This window comes from Anser brachyrhynchus, assembly GCF_964034855.1.
Source record: "Anser brachyrhynchus genome assembly, chromosome: 6".
In the NCBI taxonomy this organism is placed as follows: Eukaryota; Metazoa; Chordata; class Aves; order Anseriformes; family Anatidae; genus Anser; species Anser brachyrhynchus.
Genome location: NC_137700.1, coordinates 21,502,699 through 21,525,500, shown reverse-complemented (window position 1 = coordinate 21,525,500; position 22,802 = coordinate 21,502,699). Strand labels below are relative to the sequence as shown.

General features: G+C 41.7%; 1 protein-coding gene across 7 annotated transcripts in view; it reads right to left on the bottom strand.

Moving 5' to 3' along the window:
• The window catches only part of LOC308197640 (uncharacterized protein), a 628,187-nt gene that overhangs the window by 138,082 nt on the left and 467,303 nt on the right, over positions 1-22,802 (bottom strand). The gene's annotated exons all lie outside the window — the stretch shown is intronic.

The window sequence follows — 22,802 nt, the reverse complement described above, 5'->3', positions numbered from 1 at the left end:
CTCCTCATGCTGTGCACTCAACGAGATGCTGAGCTATTACAGAAGGAAAAGAAACAGCAGTAAAAAAGTGCATCTGTGGCACATGTTGCTGTGTAGTTCTACAGTGTGTCCGTCCTCTAAATTATATGCAGTTGTCTACATTATTAGTTAAGAGTGCCTGTGTTTATAGGTGGTAAGGAAAATAGGAAATATGCAGGAAATATTCTCATTACTTGCTCAAAAATGCTAAAGCTGAATGGGAGAGGAGGGGGGAGACAGGTGACTTGTCACACTGGTCAACTAGGTATGACCTAACCTATGAACAGGTAGATTTTTTGTTTCTTTTCATTTCAATCAAACTAGACAATTCTTCCTCCCATTCCAACAGCATGCCTTATAAAGTCCTTAAAGAAAAGCCAAATCATCGCGTAGGAATTAAAACTCTTTGGGATACACACCGCGTTTTCCCTTTTCCTTAGGCTTTCTAGGATGCCTGCCTCAAAGAGGCTTAGATCTTTACCAGCATTTCTGAATGTCACAAACGGATAATGCAAATGTAGTCACCGCATAAATATCAAGCATGTAAGGATGCCCTGCAGAGATCAGCAGAGATGGGGAAAACCTACTGCTCGAACTGAAAGGGCTCAGCAGTCTTGAGTATCCCAACAGTTGCTGGATCCACGTAAAGTGAAAAACCTTAAGCGATATGGAGCAGGAAACATACAACAAGACACTGAAATAGATTCTTCAGAAAGAGGAAGAGGAGAGAAAGAAGTACACCCAGTAATTTGGAAGTAATGCCAGCAGCAACACTGAGGGAAGGTGAATGTCCCTCACTGAAAGTATTGTGTACAAGCTCTGTCATTTTGCCAGCTTCACTTCTGAGGAAAGATGCTCTTTTCTTCTTGATGCTCCCGTGAGAAGCTAAAACACAGATTTCTGGGGATATGATTGCAAAGACCGAGGATAACTCCAAAGATTTTTTTATTTAAATTTAAATTACACGTGTAATCATGGCCTTGTTGCAGGCTGTAGTGGCAGCCCCGGTGGTTTTGGAAGTGCTAAGATTTCAATCAGTGACATGAGAATCCGCACTGATCCCTACATTTCAGTGGTCTCAACCTGTCAGGAAACCCCATTCCCCTTCTTGAAGCAGGAGGCTGAGCTGGCCATGCCATGCTCAGAGCCCGATCGCCGTGCTATGAAGAAATACAGTCACAGACGTGGGAGCTGGCTGCTGCTGCATTCAAACCCACCTCACAGAAACAGTATATTTATGGCCAAGGGAGTTTGCCTGCCTGCCCAGGGCCTGCGAAGGATTTCCTGATGCTCAGGCTGCCAAATCTGACATAACCTCCCACTTCTGGTCGAGTTTTGCTTATTTAAATAGAGGTACACACTGCGTGCAGAAGCCTAGTGCACAAACAAACCTGTACAGCACCTTTCAACCCAAAGAGTTGCAGAGAACTGGGGAGACAAGACATGAAGGAAGGAGCGCTCTGCTAGCACCTAGTGAGAAGGAGAGACGGTAAATAAAAAGGACTAACTGACAGGCCTTAAACATGATTGTTTTCTGAGTTTTAATTAAGCTAGAGATGTTTCATGCAGCGGTATGATTATTGCAGAGCAGAAAATGACTTGCCATTATGAAACCTCACCCCAGCCAAAGCCAATAGCTTCCAACATCGGGCTACCAAAGCTAAGGACCTTAGAAACAAGGAGCAGTGAGCACACAAGTGCCTGCTGATAGGTAGGAGCGTGGAGAGGCTGTTGGAGGGTCAGGGACACACTAGGAGACCATGTTAGTTCTTGGTGCTGCACAGCCCTCTTGCTCAGAGCTGAAACAGGAAAAGCTGTTTGCAAGCCTGGTACAGCAGGGGGTGGCAGGGAGCGACGAGGTGTCGCTAAAAAGCACCAAACGGGTCACTGCACAAGAATGACAGCTGAAATCAGGCTGTGCTACCCGGCAGGCTTCAACAATCCGAAGCCGGAGCCAAGTGTCAGTGCGGTGGGGGAAGAGACCAGCTGGTTTAATGCTTGTTTCAGAAGATGAGAGTATTTAATTGTCCTCAAGATTTTAGGTGAGCTCAAGCCAATGTGGTGACCATAAATCTGAAACAGGCTTTAACTGCTGCAGGCCAAGTGCTAGCAGAAAGGCCACCCTGTGAGTACTTCCAGAACAGCCAGCACCGTGAGCTCTGCTGGTTTTCAGCCGGAGAGCTGACCAGGACACATTTAATAGGGAAGCCTGGATGTCAACCCTGGTTCTGCTGCTAACAGCGAGTGCCTAGCAGCAGAACATAAAAGACAAGGCTGGGGAACAGGGCAGAAGATATGCACTTCTTAAAAACCTTTTTTTTCACTTGAGCCTTAAGTCTAGTTTTAGAAATCCAGACATTTCTCAGAAGATGGTGACAGTGTCAGAAAGCTCACTGCACATTTTTTCAAGCAGCCTTGGTGCCTGCCTACAGAAGGATGCCAGGGCTTTCATCGCTGTTATTGCTCCTCATCCTTTCCACTGACTCCTGCTTTCACCACTGAGGGAGCTGGTGAATAAGCTAGTTCCATTTTCAGGACCAGGCTGTCATTTCTCAGGTGTTAGTTCCTAAGGGTATTTTCATTTCTGTGATACTACCAGCAATTTAAGGCTCAGTTCTGAAATCAGAAGAATATGCAGAAGTCCTCTTTGTTGAAGTCAGGGAGGCAATGGAGATGTATAATCAAGATCAAGCCTATTAAACATGTAAGATCAAACTTCGCCTTTGTCTGGGTCTCCTGAATACAATGTACCAGATGGAGGATTTGGAGTGTATAAAGGAATGTTCTGGATCAAATGCAGCCCTGACAGATGCAAAAATCCACGGAGTCCATGGAGTGCAAGAGGTCCCTTTTGTTACTGAGACCCACAGATGTTGTTTCCAACCTTCAGTTTGAAAATCCCTAGGGTTCAGCTGACTGTTTTCAAGGGATTCAAAGAACCTGCAAAAAATAGCTGAGGAAAGCAGGCAATATTTGGGAAGAAGGTGGGGAAAGGCATTTGCAAATCAAAACAGCTCAACAATCACTGACTGATTCCATTTCCTCATTTTTTCAGGATTTATGTAGATGTGGCAGCTATGAGCAACAATGACAACATATATATTTACATATCTTTATAATATTTATTTATAGGTTGCATGTATTTATATATTTAGAGTTTTATGTATTCATTCTGTTGTTGATTCCTCTCTTGAGATGGAGGCGTATCCCTACCCCATTAGAAAGCACCATGGCAGTCATTCAGAGCAAGATCAATTCAGCAATATTACAGTACATGTCTACAAGCAATTCAGCAGCTTGATATTAAAAGCCATGCAGTTAAATTAATCCCTACCCCAGAAAAATATTCAGCGATATCAAGAGCTGTAGCTTGGATTCACTGCCAAATCCTCTCCAACCTCAGCGACTCCACACGACCTTCCTGCAGATACACACTGCCATACCAGGGATCAACAGATAGCTTTCAGATCTGATCCAGTTTATTGTTTAGGCATAACATGGCCAACAAGTTAACTGCCAGAGGCCAGTACGGAAGCAGAGATCTCCTTACTCGCTTCCGTTGCTGTCAGAGAAATACAGCGTGGGGATATTTCCTCCTGCAATGTTGTCAGATTGCAGGTCATCAGCAGCAGCTTCTGTATGACAGCAGCATATGCTGGAAGCTGCATGTAGAGAAATAGTTATGAGACAATTTCTAAACGTACCATCGGGCATAAAAACAGCTCACCAAAAGAGTGCTGTTTTGCTTAGTTCTGTGTTTGTTTTTTTTTTGGTTCATTTGTTTTCACTAAATGTTTCTCAAGAGCCACATGTGAGCTTTCCACCAGAAATGGAAATCAGGTTTTTGCAACTGAATCCATTATTTTGCTATAATAAAGCTGTTATCAAATAGGTCTGACTGATGCCAGCAATGCTTCCTGATCGCCCAGTGTATGGTATGGTGTGGAATCACAGGTGGGCACTCAGCTGATTATGAGCCAGCTCAGTTTCCTCCCATTCACCCTCAAGAATTGTTATCCATCTTTACAGGAATATCCTCCTGCTAGCCTCACTAACTCAATCTAGCATAAGAAGGAAGCCCTATTAATTTCTAAAAGCCAAAAAACAAATGCTCCTATTTCCCTACAAGAAGTCCCAGGGTATCTTGGGTAAACACAAAATGGAAATCACTGATTACTCGCTCTCCTGTCAGATCCCATCTCGGTTTATTTCAGTTCCCACCCAAACATGTTTTCTCCCATCAACTAGACTTGCTGTGGAAATCCATCCTCTGCTAGGTTTAGTTTTTCCAGAGCAGTAGCAGGCAATACTTGCAAAGCACGATTTTAAAATCACTAAATTTTGAAAAGCCGAGGTCCACCCTAGGAGACAGCATAAAGCCGGGTGAAAACACTATTTCAGGTCATCAAACCTAGTAATTACAAAAGCTTCAACAACTTGCAAGCTCTGAATGTAAATGGATGCCTACCACTGGAAGAAGAGAAGCTTACAGTTTAATAAAGGTCAGCAGTGGTGTGCAGCTGGACCTCTCATCATCAAATCATAGATTGGCCTGGGTTGGAAGGGACCTTAAAATCATCCAGTTCCAACCCCCTGCCTTGGGCAGGGATGCCACCACTAGATCAGGTTTCTCTGGAGATGTGCAAGTCCGCTAAGAAGTAAATGGGTTGAGGAACCTGACTTCGTTTTCCCAAGTGGGGACTTAATGCCAACATTAGTCTAGACCAAAAACTGAAAAAACCCTCCAATCCCCTTCAAATACTGGTCATGTCTCCTCTGTCACTGACCTTGAGGACGATTTAAATCATTGTTGATGCAATCAGTACTTTTCATGCTGTCAAATGTAATGACAGCATAGCCACAGCATAGCTACAGCGTGCACACTTAAGTTTGATGCAGGATTTGATTTGCGCAGACACACACACATTCCCACCACACACCAGCCTGCCATCAGAGGAGGCAACGTGAGCAAATTTCAGCAAGCTTTCCAAATCACACTTGCAGCAGGCAATGGCAGACAGAGGACAAACTCTTAGGGCAACCTTGTTCTCAGAAACACAAGACCACAGTCAAAGCTGTATTATATACTGTGGCTGAAGACTACAAGACCATCTTGATGTTGACTGTCACTGTGCTGCCAAGAAGCTTTTCTTTGAAAGCAGTGTAAGCAATGTCAGTGAGAATAATTGCAAAGGCATGAGTAAGGCCACAGACAACTTCTGATGAGTATAATGACAATGGCAAAATGGTTACGTTTGTCAGTCAAATTCAGACTTCGCATCGTACATAATTCTGCACGTATTCAGCCAATCAATATGCAAAAGGATGTGTGACAACCTCTAGCAGAGCATTGATTGCTGTGACATGCCAGGACAAAGGTTGGGAAAATGTAGGGTTTTGGAAGTGTTGTGTATGCCTTTGGTCTGAACTACCAAGCTTCTTAGCCTGTAGCACCTTTATTTCCAACCTCAAAGCTGGGTGCTCTGTTATGTGTACCAGTTGTTAAGTACAATGCTTCCACACAACTCCCCTTCCCAAATGTGTTATGCAAAAATCAGCATAGTTACTCATGCTGTAGTGCACCTGAAAAAGCAACTTACCAGTCAACAGCATCCTTTCCAGGTAACACTGTGGCTGTGGCTATTGACTTCTACAGTCGATGCTATGGAAAAAGGCTTTCCTTGAACTATTAATAAACAGGTTGTCTAAGTAAGTATCAGTACAACATTCACTGTGTGCCTCAAGAAGGAAATCACGGTTAATTTATTTTTTTTTTCCTGCAGGTACACAGCTTAAACAGCATTTGATTTGTATTTTATTTTCTTTTCACATGACACTGGCCTCTAATGAAGCAAATATTCGCTGCTTGTAACAGTATTTGAAACAAATATAAAGGGTAACCTGCTGGAGCATCTCAGCAAAACAGCAGTGAATTCTAATTAAGGCAAACTAATCAAAATGACTGTGTTTGTTTTATTACAAGTTGTGTGTCCCCACTGACAAAGCTGCCTGATGGGAGAGTATTAGAGAAGACAGAGTCAGGTTCTTCTCATGGGCGTGCAGCTAAAGGACAGGGATGGGCAAGGGAAATTCTTCCCAGATAGGAGGAATTCCTTTTGGACCAGAGCGCAGTCAGACACTGCAGCAGTGTTTCAGGGTGGCCGATGAACCTCCCTCCTTGCAGATATTCAAAGCTCATCTGGAAGATGTCCTGAGCAACTTGATCTACTCGGACCACTGTGACTAGGGGCCCCCACGTGTCCCTTTCAGGGACAAAAAATTATTTTGCAGTTCTTGGATTCTAAATGGACTTGGGACTAGGAACTTAGAGAAAGAATACAGTGGTTCCATTATTCCCACCTACCAGTATGGACATGAAGCAGCCCATAGAACAACCACAGGTAGCAGATACTGGCGTAAATGTGGCAGAAAAACAGTACAAGGTGATTTCAGCTTTGCTCTGCCAGAGGTCTAGGCAACATCTAGGCTTCTCCTCAGCCATAAAACATTTTTTTTGTTCCTTTAGATTTAAAAATAAATAAATAAAATAGAAAGCAACAATAATAGTATTTAAAAGAAAAAGATGCTGGAAAGAAGGTAAGGAAAACAGTTACACAATAGCTGTTAAAAGACAAAACCCTCCTGGGTTAGTTTTTATACAAGAATAAAAATTATTCTTCCTCTTATATGACTACAGACAAGTATGAGAGACAGACAAAAGCCTCTAGGAAACTCCAACATTTTTAACTGGATTTTCATTGTGAATTGGAACATAAGGCCCTGCACAAGTTGCCCTATTCAACTGCCTAAGGATCATCCTTGAAATAACATCAATTGCCTATGAGCAGAAAGGAGTACTTCTCAAGATTTTAAAAGCCCCATTCTGTGAAATATGGCTCCTCAAACATACACTCCAAAATCAGGTGGATCTTTTAGAAGTATTTTAGGTGCTCTTGAAGAGCAGACAGAAGTAATACTTCTAGTACTACCATTTATACATGGACACTTGGACAACTTTAAAAAATATAAGTGATATGTGGAAAGAGCTAGAACATCCCAAATTTAATAATAACAATTACAAATAATAATAATTGGAAAAATAAAATTCTTTCTTTGCATCTAATATTGAAAGTTTGTTTCTCCAAAATCCACCTTACAAAAATTGGTCTAGAACTCTCTGCAGAGCCCTGTTTTCCTGAGAAGGAAAAAGGCTAAAGCCATTCTTTTCGATAAAACACATTCCTTGAGGATAGCACTGCCTTTCCAAACATGAAGGAAATAAGAACAGTACTCACTAACCTGGGGAATGACTGGGAGAAATTAAATGAAACAAAAGGCAGCTTAAGCTTCATTTAAAAACCAGTGCTCTGCCTTTGCTGTTTCTGGCACAGAGGAATAAGGATTTCTAATTAGGGTTTCTCGAAACAACAGGATGGAGACTTAACTCAAGTCAACATCCGAGACCTTTCTAAAACAAAGGCTTAAAGTGTGGGGGAATTTTAGCCTAGTTTTACTGGAACCTTCCTCCATTTTCTCTTCAAGCAGCTTCTTTTTCCTCTCATTTTCATAAAATCATAGACTCATTTAGGTTGGAAAAGACCTTCAAGATCATCAAGTCCAACCACCACCTCAACATGAAGAGTCTCCCCCTAACCATGTCCTTAAGTGTCACATCCACATCTCTCAAATACTCCCAGGGACGGCCACTCCACCACTTCTCTGGGCAGCCCGTTCCAATGCCTGATCACGCTTTCCATGAAGAATTTCTTCCTCATGTCCAATTTAAACCTCCTCTGGCACAACTCATGCCCTATCACCTGTCACCTGAGGAGAGGCCCCCACCTTGCTGCAGCCTCCTCTCGGGTAGCTGTAGGAGCAATGAGGTCTCCCCTCAGCCTCCCCTTCTCCAGCCCAAACAACCCCAGTTCCCTCAGCCGCTCCTCATTATTTTCTAGGCCCTTCACCAGCTTCACAGCCCTTCTCTGCTCACGCTCAAGCACCTCAATGTCCTTCTTGTAGTGAAGGTCCCAAAGCTGAACGCAGTACTCGAGGTGAGGCCTCACCAGAGTTGAATACAGAGGGACAAGCACTGCCCCGGTCCTGCTGGCCACAGTAGTTCTAATACAAGCAGGGTGCTATTGGCCTTCTCGGCCACCTGGCCACAGAATCAATGTAAGCACCAAATATTGCTTGCAGATATGATGGAAGTATAAATTTAAATAACGCAATTATTTCCTACAGGCACAATGCCTTTCCTACACCTTCATTTAAAAAAATAATCAATTTCTGCAAGGATGAGCTGACAAAACATAATGTCCTGGTCTTGTACGAGAGACGGTGGCAGAGTAAGACAAACACCTTCCTCATTAAAATAACTCTGCCACCATGACTGGATTACTCTTTTCTTGCAGATAACATCTACTTGCTGTGTAAGGAATTGCAGTTCCACACTAAGTAAAGAACCTGACAATGCTCAGCCTGTTTGCCACACCTGCCCAGCAATACACCTCAGCTCGCCCTTGTTACAGGCGCATCAAATAGCTCTCAATAGGAAAAGCAAGCACCTTTCAGCCCATGTTGAAATAATACAGCTTAATCCATATACACTCCCCTGTATAATCTAACTGAGAACAAACAAACAGAAAATAGCCGCAGAATTGATTTACTCCTGCTGTTGCTTCTTCAGCGCTATTGTCCTTTTAGTGAGTTTTGCAACAACTCTGGAGGCCTGGGCAGCGTGTTCCTTTTCCAGCAAGACCTCTTCAGAAATCAATAGCACCTATTCAAGGGATTTATAGCGTGATTCTGCAAAATCCTTTCACAGTAGCTTGCATAACTCGTTAGGGAAACTGTGTGCAGCATTATCTTTACAAGTGCTTTTCTAAGACTGGAAAAAAAAAAAGATGTCAATGAAGGTATAGTTGCACAAGTAGCACACAAGTACCTGTTAAATAGATGTAAGCCTTCAAGGTCATTTTAAGAATGACTTACTGGGGGGAAAATCTTATCTCTGGCTACAGGAGAGGTATTACCACTTCACGGCAGAATACCACTCTATGTAAGTGGGAGTACTGGATTCTTTATCAAGTTCAACGGTGCTGTAACAAAGGCAGGATGAGAAAACACCGAGATTTCTGATCAATAGCTGTCATCAGCAAGTTCTCAGTGTGAGGCAACTCAAAGTGATGAATCTGGTAATAAAATGTTTAATAATTTGCTCTGCTGAAGAATGAAACATGACCCAAGCACAGCAAAGTCTCAGGTAAGCCCCAATTAGAGCAAGTACGTAAATCATCCTTTGCTTGCAAGTCCCTCTGCAGCACTGGGACATTTCTTCCTCAGCACAGAGTTGTTACTGCCCTGCCTCCCTCTGACTGCTGACAGCCCATGCAGTAGCTCTTATAAAATAACTATATGTATATATATATATATATATATAAAAAATATAATCATGGGGCAGCTGTCTTGAGCTACCTCAGAGTGCACCGGACAGGCAGCTCTGAAGAAAACTCTTCCCTTTTTCCTCATAACCTTTTCCACAGTAATCAAACACACCTGGAGAGTTCATGGAGGTTGGTTTGTGAAAGTAGAATACAGACAGCAAAACCTTTGGCAAAACCAAACATAGGATTGCCTTATACTGAGAGCGTTGTGTTCCCTAATAATGAGACAGAGAGAAAATACTTGTTTAATGGAGACAAACATTTCCCTCACAAACAAGACGAGGCAGCTGAGGGTGACACCATCCCAAGTTACCATCCCTTTGAGATGGAGCTGCCCAAATATTTCCATATACAAGTTCATGAAAAGGGACTGGAAGTTCGTTAAACACAGGAAAAGCCAAACTTGGTCACAGTCAGAGTAAGAAGGCAGGATGTATGTACTTCCGATAGCAGTTTGTCATGCCCAGTGGCAATACTGAGTTAACTTTTCAATCTTCATTGTTCCTCTCCTATCTAATTTGTTAAATTTTACTGATAGAACTAATCATTAATTCACTTCAGATCATTATCTGCAAATTATTTCAACACGGGAAAAAAAACCTACAATAGATTGAAAAGCACATTCTTCCAAGAGTTCCCTAATTATAACCAAAGTAACAAGGATATCTCAAAGACAACACCAGCCTGAGATACTAAAATAACAAATTAATAGGCTACATACAGAAATATAAAATATATTGATCTTTGTCCAAGTGCTAAGATCGAGGGAACTAAAGCGTATGAAAGCAAATCATTATCACTTCTGCAGAAATTTCCAAAGGAAAAATAATTAATATTCTTTGTTGCAGAACTATTTTTAATTATATTTATCATGTTGGAACTATCCCTACATGTATTCGTTCCAAAGCACTAAAACTTCATAGCAAAATGCAGCACAAGGTGGAAATTAAAATAGACAATTAGCTATATAAAGGTACTGAATAGCTACAGCATTCATCTTCCATATTCATTGTACAATATCAGAACTGGCTCTACCTCTAACTATCTGAAATAAAGACAGCACAGACACCAGACATGCATTTCCCAGTCTCCCCATATTCCTACAGTGGATGAAATAGAAAGGTTTGTGGAGAACGTCCACATAACATCATGGAGATGATTTTAAGGAGAGAGAAGAGCGGATTAAGTTGCCATTTTTCCCCTAATACTTGCACTTGCCTTCACAAAGGAAATTTTTAAAATTCAGTATGCATTTGATTGTGTTGAAAAGTAATGAACAGTAATAATATGTGAATAATGTATTTGACATGGCCAGGGGTTCAGTCTGAACTAATCTAACTAGGTACATTACTTAGTAAACATTCTGCATATATCCAAGAGAATTCACTCATTTGGTTCATTATCTAGTCAACAATGGTGTCAGAGAATTAAATGGGTATAAATAAAAGAAAAAATTATGCAAATGTAACATCAGGGAAATGCATACACCTCATCAGGAAATGGAGACTTTTTTTTTCTTTAAAGCCACATACAACCAACCCAGTCCTTTGTTACCATCTTTTTGTTTAGTCTTTGTTTTTGCAGCTTTGTTTAGGGTACTTTTGTGCAATGAAATTGAAAATCAAGTTTGTAATAATCTAGATATTTTCCATGTTATGCTTGCCACAAGAAAGAGCAGGGAGATATAATCAATGCACCGGAGCTCCGCTCTTTACAGCCAACCTTATTCTGGTTACCAGTTAAGACTCCATCTGCCAATGAAAACAGCGAGCCAGCCTTTTATGAGACAACACGATACAAAATCCTTGAAAGGAGCTCAGATCATGAAGTTCATCTCCAAGCCTCAAAACAAGAGATGAAACCTCCCTGCTAAAACCCCTGGTGATGTACATTTTTACAGCCTATTCTGAAAGGCCTCGGGATGGACATGCCAGAAGGGTCACACGCAACCCATCCCCATGCTTCAGTAACCTTCCTGGAAAGCACCCAGTCCCCAAATCCGCCTCACTGCTTTGCTCCCAACCATTTGCACACAGCTGCTACACACTTTGTGCCTCTGTCCCACACTGCCTTTACAGACACCACGCTTCCTTAGCTTGCCTTTGAGGATGCCATAGGCAACAGCATCGAAGCCTTCACTCAACCGCAGCTGCAGTCCCCTACATCTACAGCTTCTTTGCTTCCACAAGGTCTATTAACCTGTCATTGAAGGAAATTAGGTCAGTTTGACATGTTTTCTTTTTGATAAATCCATGTCAGCTGCTAGGTACCACTGTGCTGTTTTCTCACGATCGCATGGCCTGAACATTTGTTCCAGTATCTTTCTGAAAACAGAAGTTAGGCTGGCTGACTACTCTGTCCTGCCTACATCCTTTTTTTCTTTTTTCTCCAATTTATTTCTCCTCCTTTTTCTACAAGTGTTTATGCTGACATTCTTCAGTCTCCTACAACTGCACAGAGGTTTCTTTTTCCCAAGGGCCTAAGATGTGACATTAAAAATAAGCCAAAGCAAAATAACAAAACCTAAAAATATTAGTTCCAGCTCCCAGCTAACTGCATTTCCTCTAATCAATCCATCTCTAAAGTATACGTTGGCAAGCAGCATATTATCCTTTTAAAGGGCCTGCTATGCAAGCCATCTGGATTAACATTTAAACTACATTAAGCTGCAAGACAGTGCATCTCTAACGTACCATCTTCTTATGAGGGAAGATGCATTCATACATTCCTTTATGTCAACATCCATCACAGACATCAACATGCCATTAGCTACAAGTATAGACAACAGAAAAATGCAGTATTTAATAGTCTATTACTCCCTTTGTATGCATATCACAAGCAGAAGAGTGTATGACAATGCCACTTCTAACTTAAGCATCAGCCACGCTAAATCCTACACCTAACCCAGATGGTGTTTTAGATCTTACAGTCCCAGAGCTGGTTTGGCAGAAGAGTCCTACAGAGTCATTAACAAAAGAGATTTACCACTGGCAACAGTGATTTGGTTTCAAGACCCCAGAAGTCACTAGAAATGCACTTTTATATCTACAAGTAATCAAAGACCTGGGTGTCTGAAACACTTTTCCACCTTTATTTAATGAATCACAGAGTCACAGAATCACCTAGGTTGGAAGAGACCTCCAAGATCACCTAGCCCAACCTCCGACCTAACACTAACAACACCTCTACTAAACCAGATCACTAAGCTCTACATCTAAATGTCTTTTCAAGACCTCCAGGGATGGTGACTCAACCACTTCCCTGGACAGCCCATTCCAATGCCTAACAGCCCTTTCAGTAAAGAAGTTCTTCCTAATATCCAACCTAAACCTCCCCTGGCGCAACTTTAGCCCATTCCTCCCCCCAAAAAAGAAGCACTCACACAACCCCTAAGGATCGGCAAGAGCTGTTTATTGCCGGGACATCTTGCAGGCAAGCCTGCGGGGTGTCCACGGTGTTTGGTGGCTCCAAGCTAATGCTTGCGATGGAGCCTGAGCAACGAGTAGGGGGCTCGCCGGGCACTCCTGCGATGCTGGTGGTGCTCTCGGATGGCAGAGCACAAAGACATGCCGCAGTAGTCCCAGGCCTGTCCCAGCAGAGGTGGATCCACTTCCATCCGTTCCTCCACATCTGGTGGATCCAGCTCCATGGGCTCCACGGTGTTGGGCAGAAGGCTAAGCCAGTCCTTGCCCGGGACTGCCCAAACGGGATGCCTTCCGTCCGGAATGTTCTCAGGCCAGGGTGCCGAACCAGGGGGTCGTCCAGTCCCACACCTCGGTCCCATGCCACTGTCAGCTTGATTTTCACACGTGGGTCCGACGGTGCCATCTGGTTTACAGCCATTACTGGGTCCCGCACTGTGCTCCGGACTATGGGCACGCCTCTGCTCCCCGCGGCTGTCTGCCCGATGCTCCCGCCTTCGCCCCACGTCACCGTTGCTCCTATGGTAAGGCCCAGGCCCCCTGTCGCTGGGTGTGTGAGGGGCCGGCCTGTTCCCCGCATCGTTGCGGTGCCAATGGTACCGCCTGGATGTGTCTGTGGGCTGGGCACCAGAGGTCCCTTGGGCACTGGTGTCTCTTGTGCCGCCGGCGCTATCCCTCCGCCCACGACACATCTCCTTCTGCTCAGGTGCATTCCTTCTTGGTGCCTCACCGGACGGCATCGCTGTCCTCGCACACCAAGGAGGCCTGCTGCTCGCCTTGCTCTTCTAGTCTTCCTCCTGCCGCACAAGCTGGCAGTCAGAGGGCCCAGATGCTCAGCGAATGCTGGGCCAGCTGCAGGGGGCCTGTTTTATAGGGCCCGCAGCAAAGGCAAGGCACTGGTGGCCACTGCGACCTCAGCAAGCCTCTGTGATGGAGCGGCCCATGCGTGGCCAAAGGCGGCTGTGTTGGGAGCGGCCTGGAAGATGCCCTCACGTGGACAAGGAGGAGGCTTGGGGGGCTGAGGGCCCCTTATCTGGGGCTGGCTCCCCCGGGCCATTTGGCTTGCCAGAGAGAAAGGCTGCCCCTCGGCCACGGGGACTGCCCTGCACCTTTATTTTTAACACTGCTTTTTAGGTATTTTTTCACTGCAGTGAGAGTACCAGGCAGCTACTAGAATACTAAAGAGACTTAAGGGATAGCAAAATGGTCTATGGAAATGAACTACTAGCAGTATTAGTGCTCCCCATTATTTTTTTTTTTTCATTTTTAAACCAGTTCAGGTTATTTTCATTAATGAGTGCATCATTACAATTCAGCCTGTTTAAATCACAGTGTTGCTGAGGGTTCAAAATTTCATCAATGCTTTATAAGAGAAGACTTCAAAGTAACCTATTGCTCCAGTGACCATATTTTCTTTATGGAAAGAAGCAATTTCAGGACATGAAATAATGTACAATATTACATTAAATAAGTTTAAAGACTAACACGTCTGAAGGAAAGGGAAATCTAAACACTGACTAAAAATAATATAAGCAGAGAGATGCACAGCAAGCCTTTTTCTGCCACAATCGCCGTAAACCAAAACAATGAGCTTTATGGCTGTGTAAAGATCTTGATTAAGCCCTGGGGAACAAGGTGAAGTGTTATAGCGAAAGATTAGTTCCTCTGTGCAGTTGTACTGCTAACAACTTAACCTGTGCCTCACTGTGCACTGACAGACAATGCTGCTTTGACAGGACCAGACATAGAATTTATTACAGGGTTCACAAAGTGCCAGTCAAAACCAGAGAATGACAGGCAGGGGATTCGGCTTGCTGCCCTGCGCTGGGGAATGACAAAGCTACACACAACTGGAGAAGGGGTATTTTGACTGTGAAACAAAACCAAAAACAAACACACAACCCCCCACAAACTAACAGGCACTGGATAATATTACCTAACATCAGTGTTATCTACTGAAAAGGAATTTAGAGACGCACTAAGACAGCAAGCCATGCTCAGACTAGTATTTCAGAGCAATTTGACTGGTCTATCAAGTACGATGTTAGGATCCTGGCAAGGCAATGAGCTTAAACAGAGGAGACAAATTGAAAGACTAGGGAAACTGATATTATCCCAGAACTTTATTTCTTTCCTATAGTTTCATAATATATGAGAAAATGAGTAACAAAGGACTATTGAACAGAAGATTTGAAGAGGTAATAAATGCTGAAGATGAATGAGGACACTTGGGTCATCAAGCTGCCGTACTGGTAACCAAAGAAATGATTCTTCCAAATACGATACTAAGCACTAACCTCTAAATCAAATAGCCTTGTGAATTCTAAACCTAACTGAAGTACAATATTGCATTTTTTTTTCTACAGTAAATAGATCTAGAAAAAAATTATTGTGGTTAAAACCTTGTATACTACTCAGTGTAAATTTTGGAAAACAGAGATTTGCCTTCATCCAACAGGTGAAAGAATTATTTTCCTTAAGACTGCCAGCTGAAGTGGTAACTTGTTTGCTTTATACATTTATACATCTGTCTTATTACAAATCACATCAACACAATTCATGAAATAGCGTAGGAACTGCAAACATGCATCACAAGGTCTGAGAGCACTCCTTTCCTTTCAGAAACATGTCAATCTCTGTCAAAACCCCAAGTGGACAAGGAACACAAGTGCTATAAATACGTGATTATCTCCAAACTTACCAAACAGCTGGCTAACGTTTCCATTTGTGAAGCGTTCAAATTCCATGATGTGATCTTGTCTGTTTGGACACCTATTCCTATTCAGCAAGACTGACAAGCAATTTGCAATGAGTATCAAAATTCAGCAAAATGCTGGCTATCCAAATGTTTCACTGCAACGTTAACAGAACTGACCTGCTCAAGTATGTAGAAAGGGATAAAACTAAAAAGATAAAATTATAATTATTATTAACCTCTTAACGACAGCAGTCATTCACCACCCTCATGAATACATACACTGAAAATTTCAAGAAGCTATGAAGTTCTCTGAGTCTAACTTGCTTTTCCTGTGCTGACACAATTTAAGGTGTTCATGTTCCATTTTACACTGGTATGCTTTTTACTACTTCTGAAAAGCAGGGACGATAGTAATGTACTTCATATAACTCCCTTTTCCTCCCCAAACAGTGCATGTCGTTGACTAGGTCAGTATGTAATAATTCTAATGAAATACAAATCTCTGTTCTTTAAAGATAATGCCTTTATGTAAAAAATTGCTCTTGATTGTTTTTTGCCTTTTCACCCTTACATTCTCCTTTTAAGACAAAACAAACAAACAAACAACAAAAAAACTACAGCCTCACTTTTGCAATCATACATCCCACTTTACCTCTTTTTATTATCTATTCCCCAAAGTTACCTGTTTCCATGTATTTTCCTTTATCTTGAAGAAGTGGAAGCAAGAAGGAAAGTTTATAAAGACAGTAAAATCAGATTTGATGCTTGTCTGTTTGTTTTCCCTCTGTTATCTTTAGTAACTGTTTCCTTATTTCTTTCTCTCGTATAACGAGAAAAAAGAATGAACTGATTTCAGTCTAGGGTGGTTCCATGAAGTTCAGTGAATGAACAGTTATCTGATCCAGTCATTAGGTCCGTGCACTTCTAGCTGTTGGTGGAAAAGGAAAACCTACTCATACATGTATCCAAATTCTGAAGGCCTCCAATAATAAAGATATCTTTCCATGCAGCTTTTCCGAATGGGTTGTTTTAATAATAAAATTTTGCCGCCCTCCCTGCAATGTACGCACCTTTACCTGCTCAGTTACTAGTAAAGAGCTGCACAGACAAACATCACCTGTCTCCAGCCAGTATGCTCAAATTACCCAGTAAAGATGGAGCACTGGTAAAGTCAACCCAGAAAGTTAATGTAGATTAAAAGAAATTGAAAAGAGTGATTCAAAGTGGAGATTGCCCTATGGCCTCTACCCTGTGCCCTAATAAGCCTGTTTGTACGAAGCCTAGCACAAAGAATGCATAATGAAATTACTTTCTCCATCCTCTTCTCTACCTGCCTGCTCACTGTCCTTGCCTCTATCTGATTTTTATGACACTCAAAAATTTCAAGTAGTAACGTGCCTATTCTCCTTCCATCAGTGTTCAGTGCTGATTTGGTGCCAGCCAGCAATAACGCCTTTACCTTGACAATGACTTTATACTGCTGACCTAAAGCACAAAGCTGCCAGGTACTGAAAGCAAGAAGCTTTAAGATATGCTATGGAGACGAAATACAGACAGATCGTCCAGGTCCCACTTACTCCATGGTTCTTAAATCCCGAACTACAGGTTATAAGGAAACACTTATCTGAACTCATTTAGTTCCACAGAAGGAATAATGAAGAACACAAGATGCAAAGACTTACCAAGACGGCCTGTGTTTTGAGCTTTTAAAATTTGAGGGTGCTATGAACTGCACGGAGTTCACACCTACACCACAACAACGTTTATATTAGCTTGCTTTTTAACTCGTGAGGACTGTTAGTTCTAGCAAGTCTTTCAAGGTAACTTTAGGGGCTTCTCTCTCATCCCTTTGGTTCTTTAACTAATGCTCAAAATCATATAAACTATTGTGAATAAAAAAGTTTCCCTGAGAAAAAGGAGCTCCAGACAAGCTAGTAAAATGTGCGCTGTTTAAAATGAATACAGAACATTGGCAATTACAGAAGACATTTCAAAATAAGTTATCTACTACCACCACGGCTTTATCACGGACAGGTGAAGTGCACCAGCTCAGACCAGAATACAGTAATAAATACTATGGTTATTCCAAGATTGTATTCAAGTAGAAAAAAGCACATAGATTGCCAAGATTTTTTTTTTTAATATTCTATTAATAATTGTCTAGATAAAAGACACAAAAATTGCTGGAGAACCTCAGAGACACTTATCTGCTGGAATCATCACGTAATTATAGAGGCTCGAAGATTTGATGGATTATTATGTAATTTTCCAGGTCAGATGCTAAGACTAGTGGATCCTTCTTTTAACATCCTAAGCTGCTGGGCCACTGTAAAACCATAGCAGACTGCTAAAATCCTGCACAGCCAAAACAAAAACTAACAAAACCTCAACCCCATGAATAAATAAATAAATCTCCATTTCTCTTCTGTACTACATACTTTGCTAAGCCCTATACTTTCCAATGGGCTTCTAACAATTTGTCAAAAAGAAGCAGAGGTAATACAGTCCCAAAGTGAAAGAAAACACATTTCAGTTGAAGTGCTATGATGAGCAAAAGATCCCCAACAGACGTTGACTTGGCTCTAAAAGTGAAGTTAATTCTGTGTCAAACCTTGTGTTGGCACAGTACAACAACTATGGAAATAGGAACAGTTGCTAAATTTTAACCCCCAGCTTGATTATCTAAACATTTAATGAATGATGAAGACAATATCGTGCAATAATTGTTGTTCTTTCCTCCTTTTTTCTCTCTGTTCACACCAGGGATACTCAACCATCGTGGTATTAGACTACTAGAAAGAACAGTATTAACATGCGTAAGTTAAAAAACAAACAAACAAACGACAACAAACAACAAAGTAACAGACTAAAGAAATAAACAAAATAACAAAATGATAATGAATTTGAGAGCTTTAGAATATTTTCCTGAAGAATTTTAATCCTGAATTTGTCCAAGACACTTCAATACTACAAGTCAAGCAAACATACTCAGCTCCTCTAGGTTTACACGAAGATAGAAGGGAAGTTCAATTTCCAAGAAAATTATACTTCTTTCATTTTCCAGCCCAACTGTACTTTCCATTTCCTGAACATTCCTGAAAGCCTTAGCTCCAATGCCACACTGACCCGTTACCAAGAAAGAAGGTACCAAACAGGAACTTCCAGGAAGACAGGATTTCCTGAACAACTAAGAAGTACGACAGGCACAGTAATTGAAGCAGCAACAGAATCTTTGAACAATGCTTTTATCGTTTTTGATGGGTTTTACTTTAGAATCTACAGCCTTTACATTTGGTTTAATCTCTTCTAAAGAAAACAAAAATCTGACACTTTTTCACTGACGGTTTTTACTTTATTTAACAATTGTGAGATATCTGCACTGTAAACTAACTTCAATGAGGAACTGCTGTTACCAACAAGCACGCAACCTCTCTCTCCCCTCCCAAAAGGAAGCTTTTCTACAAAACTTGCGATCATCACACAAGCAAATTCTGCCTTCAGTACCACCTGCAAATTACCTTGTATGTGCATGCAATGCACATTTTTGAAGATATGCAGCAATATGTCTCCAGTGTGATTCAGGAAAAGAGGAAAAAGGAATACAAAGACTTCTTTTCACTGAAATTCCCATTTTACAAGAGGGATTTTTTTCAACGTTTGGTGAAAAAAGTAATTTTTCATTCTGCAAGAAAATTAAGCTTTAGCACCCTGCATGTAGACCATAGCTGCCTTTACTGGAAGCCATAAATTAAAAGGGAGGAAGCTGCCATTCGAAGATCCTCTCCAGTAACGAGGGCCGTGCAGAAGAGCCCTATGGACCAAGCTGGGGAAACACGGGTTGTTGTCATTAGGAACAATACAAGCTTGCTGTCTTTTTTTCATGAGAACATCAATTCACTTGTTCAAGTTTAATAGTTTATTATGCCTTTAATTATAACAGATTTTCCCATACCACTTCAACTTTGTAAAATTATCTCATATGATGAGTGACTGAAATATTTAGTCACAGAGAAATCACTGGCTGAATTAGATTTGGGAATTTACCACTGTGTAAATGAGGTCATGAAAGCCTCAAGAGCTCCCTGCAGGATGACTTTATAGTAGAACTGCAATTTTGGAATATACATGCGGGTGATAATTCTAAAGCTACAGAACATTAGACCCAAAAAACCGACATGGGATTTTGATAGAAGAAGCTGGTGAATTTACTAGAAAATAAACTGAAATAAACTTGCATGCAGATTGGCTGTAATTACTAAAAATACCAGGAGAACACATTTTTGAACCACTTTATGACAGGAACGTTTGTATAAACATGTAGAAACAGAGGCAAACAATTAAACAGCCTTCCTCAGACACCAACTTCTAATATAGCACAGCTCTAGGTTTGCTCTTCCTTTCCAGGTGAGCTAGCTGAATTGCAGTCCAAGCAAGAACTCCACGTAAAGTATGAACTCACAATTATAAAAACGCTCTCCTTTTGCTGTTGCTGAAGATTCACCAGAATTCATTCCGTGGTTTACAGAAATTTGAATGTAAAAAATTCACGCAGCAAGCTAGTAAATGGATCTGGATGTGTGGGATATTCCAAAAAGAGAGCACTCGTAGATATGCTGTTCTAATGATGCTTTAGATGGAGAATACCCTTCTAAAGTCTCATTTCTTTCAATGAAGGCAGCACTTCTCCCCTCCTCCCCACAAAAGGGCTTCTGAGACTCAGCTAGACTGGAGGGACATTTCCTGAAGTCATGAAGGACTTTCTAGGCAAAACAGCTGGGCCTTCTTTCTGTATCTTAATATGTTTGGATTTTCCCTCCACCAAGATGATATGCCTCGATCACATTGCCATTTATGCTTTTAAGAAAACAAATACAAACACAAATCTCCATTCTGCATCTTTCTTGATCTTAAAGAATTCCCATCACGTCTTCACCAGGCAAGAAGGAATTGTGCTCAACTGGAACAAATCCTCTGCTGGGAGTGTTCCTCTCCTTACCTAGCAGTAGGTTTCCAGTGCCAGACAAACACGCCTCCCAGCCCCTCTGTGAAAAAATGTCTGTGAAAAATTCTGCATCACCCTAATCAAATCACAATCCATTCAGACAAAGATGATCAAGTCTGTAAAAATCTGAGCAATAGTCCTTGATAAGGCTGTTAGTGAGCTCCCACACTTTCTTGCGTGTATCCCTGCCCTTCTGGGATAACGAACTAAGGAAAAGTAGAGGGCTACAGAGAAATAAAGGATAAAGCAATATAGAGAAGGAAGAACTGATTAAAAACAACACGACATCTCACAAAAATACAGCCTCAAATTCCAAGCTACACTCTGTCACTGGACTGGAGCTCATTAATGCTTTCTTAATGCTTATAACAGGGAGAGCCTGAGCTGAGCACGTTTTCTTCTTGTACCCATTTTTGCAAGCACACCAAAGCAGCAGATCACATTGCCCTGCTGAAAGCAGTCAAACAGAAATAAGTAAGTGCATTTCCAGAAGAACACAACAAGAAATACTGGCTGACAGAAATGAATTAACATAGTCTTTAAATACTTTGAATAAGTTAGGGACTGCATGGAGAAAACTAAGGAGAATCTAACTGCTGTCTTCAGCCACCCAATGGAGAAGACGACAGAGTTGGACTCTTCTCAGGGGAGGAAGGACACAAATTGTAGAAAGGAATATTGTGGCTTGAAGTTAAGAAAAAAAAAAAAAACATTCCCAATGAGGGCACTGGGACTGGTTTGCCCAGAGGCACGGTGGAGTATCCCATCTTGGAAATATTCAGAATATTGGCAAGGCTGGCAAGGCCTGGAGCAACGCGGTCTACCTTTGAAGTTAGCCCTGCTCTGAGCAAGAGACCGAACCTCATGATCTTCAGAGAAGTCTTAAAATTACGTAGTGACCTGAATGTGATGCTTTCTGCTCCTGACAGAGGGCTAGCCCCAGTGCTTTCTTAGTATTTTTTGCAGGCTGCATTAGGGGGAGCAAACCCCTATCTTCAGAACGTTTCAGAACGTGCCAACTGCTCTTCCCTGAATCAGCCCGAGGTTTAAAAACCTTACCTTCTTCCTGTCTTTCTCTCCTCTTTCTCAGTCTCTCTCTCATATAAACTGTATATTCTGCTGCTAATTGGCTGCTTGCAAAGGTGTCAGCAAAGATAACCATTATTTTTTTAAAAGCATGAGACAATAACATGAAAGATAGGAGAGATCCTGAAAACAACTGATCCAAGTCTCAGTTACACTAAGGACTTTTCTACTACCTAATGAACTGAAAATGGGACTGTAAGTCATTAACTGTCTACAATCACCTAAAAGTGGCCCCACATGTGTCTGCCCAAGATTAGCTCCCATCATATTCGCTTTTACCCTCCTCTGTACAGCATTTGCAGCTTCTATTGAAAGTGCTGTAGCCATTCTAGTGGAAGTCCAATGCTTTGAATGCCCGTGTGTGTAGTAATTACTGCTGCAAGCCCCCAGAATTTTCCGGAACAAAGATGACACCGATATAAATGATTCTATAAATGCTATGTAACTACTGATTTACCAGGAAATTCCTGAATGCTATTTCAGGGGATGAAACAAGATTATATTACTAACTGAGTGGCATCTTTCCTTCTACTTCACTTTCTCACATGATGTTAAGGGTTTCCTGGAAGAGCTACAGGTCCTATGAGGCTCTAACAAAACAATACAAACCAAACGTAGTTATTGTCATCTCAAGAATGGAAGACAGTAAAACAAGGAAGCACTCCTTACAGGAATATTACACAAGAGAGGCATGATATTGAAGAAAAAAGCAGAAAATTGAAACATCACAGAGGATAAGCATGCTTTTTTACCCTACACATAATTAACCTGAGGAGCTCACTGATCTAAAGGATCAGTAAGGTCAACAGCTTAGTAAGACTTAAAAGGAGGATTAGCCATTTATCTGGGCACTAAGAACGTCTACAGTTACTTCTGATAACATCAAACATGTATAAGGGCTATTTAATCCCTGTGTTTCAGGTGTGACACAGACACTACTGCCAGGGGTTAAGAAGGAACCACCCCCCCAAGCACCAGAGATACTCATTAGACTAATTGCAGTGTTGGAACAGACTGCATTGCTGCTCTCAACAAGGTCTGTTTCTTCTTTGGGAGCTGTACCTTGGTGAGGCATAACAGGGCTTGTGAGCACCACTGGCACTGTGAGCTGCAGTGGCCATCACGTGGGAAAA